A 3,616-nucleotide genomic window follows, 5' to 3' on the forward strand; every position below is an offset into this window, starting at 1 on the left:
GTGCATGTGCGTGTGTGTGTGTGTGTGTGTGTGTGTGTGTGTAGTGTGTCTAGTGACTAAGGAAGCCAAAGAAGCCGTTTGATCCCTAGGAGCTGAAGTTACAGATGACTGTGACTGTGAGTCACTCTATATGAGCTCAGGGAACCGAATCTAAGTCCTCAGCCAGCAGCACCTGCTGCTTGCCCCTGAGCCATCTTTGCACCCAAAGGCCTTTGCTCTCACATTTACTCTTCCAGATTGAACCTGTAAGATCCCCAACTCACAAACTAGATCTTGAACCTGGATAACAGTCTACAGGCCGCCTGCACTGGAAACGTTTTCTTTGACTGTTATGACTCAGGGTTGTTTCTTTCTCATGAGCCTTCCTTCCCAACACAGGAATAACCCTGTGATTTCCCTAAAAAAAAAAATCAAAAACAAAAACAACTTCTAGATTTGGAGCTTGGAGGTGAGGTCATGTGATCCCAGCTCTGGGTGGGGAGGAATTCAAACCCAGGGTGACTGTCTGAGTTTTACTTCTGTGAGGAGTCTTTAAGACAAGGCAACTCTTACAACAGAAAGCATTTAATAGAGGACTGTGGAGGCTTTTGTGATGCTAAGGGAGGGGGCCAGGACCTGGAGTCTGCCCTCAAATTATCTCTGATTGGCTAATAAAGATGACAGCAGCCAATAGCTGGGCAGAAGAGACGTAGGTGGAGTTTAGGATTCCTGGGCTTGGATCAGAGAAGAACCACCAGGGAGAAGGTGAAGGAGGAGAAGCCGCCATGGGTTAGGTGAGATCAAGAAAGCATGGCCCTGAGGACTGGCCAACTGGAGTTAAGAGCAGCCCAGATGAATAGGAAAGTAGGTTCTAACAGTAGAAGGTGGGTATCTGCCTAGCTCCTTTTTTTTTTTTTTTGGTGGTGGTGGGGGGGAGCGTGTTTCGAGACAGGGTTTCTCTGTGTAGCCCTGGCTGTCCTGGAACTCACTCTGTAGACCAGGTTGGCCTTGAACTCAGAAATACACTTGCCTCCCAAATTCTGGGTTTAAAGGCGTGATCCACCACTGCCTGGTCCCAGCTCCTATTTAAGCCTTATTCTAAATATAAAGATAAATTTATATATATAAAGATATATTTATAAATATATAAATATAAAGGTTGTGTGCATCTTTTATCCAGTAACTACATGGTCCAAGGTGGAGTAGAATGGTTGGGATTACAAATTTTTACAACAGGGGACTTGCTTACAGTTGCAGAATATTTTCCAATAATCATCATGGTGAGAGCAGACAGGCAGTAGCTGAGAGCTTTATACCCAATGCAGAGGCAGCAGGCAGAAAGAGTGAGAGGGAGGGAGGGAGAGAGAGAGAGAGAGAGAGAGAGAGAGAGAGAGAGAGAGAGAGAAACAGACAGAAAGACAGGGTCTGGGGTGGGCTTTTAGCCCACCCTCAGTGACACACCTCCCCCAACACCACCTAATCCTTCCCAAACAATTCATCAACTGTGGTCCAAGCATTCAGATATGTGCACCTAAGGGTGTGTGTGTGTGTGTGTGTGTGTGTGTGTGTGTGTGTGTGTGTATGGGTGGCATGGGGCAATTCTCATATTCTCATTCAAACACCTGCAGCCAGCCAGTGGTTTGCAGTCAGGTCTAGGCCAGCTGGACCTACCTGAGGCCCTGACTCAAAAACCAAGATCAAGGCTGGAGAGATGACAATGGATAAGGGTGCTTACAACCACGCCTGACAGATGACTAAATGGATAAGGGTGCTTACCACCACGCCTGACAACCCGTTTGATCCCTGAGACCCACTTAGTGGAAGGAGATATTGGGGCTGGGGAGATGGCCCGGCAGTTAAGCTGGGCAGTGGTGGTGCACACCTTTAATCCCAGCACTTGGGAGGCAAAGGCAGGCGGATTTCTGAGTTCGAGACTAGCTTGGTCCACAGAGTGAGTTCCAGGACAGCCAGGGCTACACAGAGAAACCTTGTCTCAAAAAACCAAACCAAACCAAACCAAACCAAACCAACCAACCAACCAAACAAACAAAAAAAAACCCTGCCTTCTGCTCATCCACAAAACCCCAGCTGGGTTCCCACCACCCATGTCAGGAGGCTCACAACTGCCTGTAACTCCAGCTGCAGGGGATCTGACCTCTGGCCTCTGCAGGCACTTGCTCACATCTGCACAAACACATAATAAATCATAATAATGTCTTAGGTGTGTAAATGACTGTATGTGTGGTGTATGTTCCTATATGTATGCACACATGTTAGCATGTGTACATGCACATGTACCTGTGCACGTATATGACGTGTGTGTGAAGGCTCCTCTTTCCCTTGAGCCTGCTCCTCTTCCTTGGGTATGTACTATCTTTTTCCTAATGCCTCTCTTTTAATGCTCATGTTTAAATCTGTTAAACATATTTCCCAATGCTAGCAAGATGGCACAGGGACTGGAGTTTGGAGCCCCAGCACACAGGACACACTTAGATCCCTGGAGCAAGATGGCTGTGGGGTCTAGCTGGGCTGCTGAGTTCAAGTGAGAGACCTTGTTTCAAAAATAAGAGGTGGCGTATGACTCTGATCCCAGTACTCAGGAGGCAGAGGCAGGTGGATTTCTGTGAGTTCTAGGCCAGCCTGGTCTATAGGATGTGTTCCAGGACAGCCAGGGGCTACTCAGAAAAACCCTGTTTTGAAAAACCAAAAATAAACAAACAAACAATAAAAATAAAATCAAAAGCCAAAGGAGGTGGGGAGAGAGCAAGGAAGACTCTCAGTGTTAGTGAGGAGCCTCCACACACGGCATACACATTCATAGGTACATGTGTGCACACACATGCTAACACAGGCCAACAAAACAAATTCAAGCTTCACTACGCGGGTGTGGTACCTAGGGAGTTCAAGGTTAGTCTGGACTATATGAGACCTTGTCTCAAAAAAGCAAGAGAAGAAAGACTTCCTGCTTCCCTTAGTGGGAGTCTGGGAGAATTTCTCAGGCTGGGATGGGTTGCAGGGTAAATCTCCCATCCTGCTCTGCCTGGCACTCACCCCGTGGTGTCACCTTACCTGGCGTTCTTTGTTAGGATCTGCTTCTGCTGTCAGTAGGGAGGGAGCTATAGAGTGGAAAGACCTGAATTCCACCCCTGGTATATTATGAATTCTGTGTGGTGATCCCAGCACTTGGGAAATGGAAGCAGGGGGATTAGGAGTTCAAGGTCATCATCTGCCAGGTCTACAAGAGAACCAGTCACAAAATAAAACAGTGGAAGAAAGGAAGGAGACAGCCTTGCTTCAAGGACCTTATTCCAGCTCACTAACTCATTTTCTCCATCCCCAGTCCCTCTCCTTGGTGATGCCTGAGGGCAGGTGGAGAATGCGTTGGAGCTTTTTTTCTTCAGTTCTCAGCTATGAAGGAAAGTGCTAGAACTCCACGAAGGTGCTAGGAGGACATCCTCTGATCCGCATTCCCTTCCAGTGACAATGCTCTCTCCTTTTCTTTTGAAAGCCCAGAGAAAATGAAATAGGCCTAGAACTACACTGTTGATGAATGAATCACCAGGGCAGGTCTCCCATTCGTTTCCTTCCTAACGGATGGAGTGAGGCAGGGTGATATCAGCGTTCCGCCCTTCCTCCC

Source organism: Mastomys coucha, unplaced genomic scaffold (assembly GCF_008632895.1).
Source record: "Mastomys coucha isolate ucsf_1 unplaced genomic scaffold, UCSF_Mcou_1 pScaffold21, whole genome shotgun sequence".
Lineage (NCBI taxonomy): Eukaryota > Metazoa > Chordata > Mammalia > Rodentia > Muridae > Mastomys > Mastomys coucha.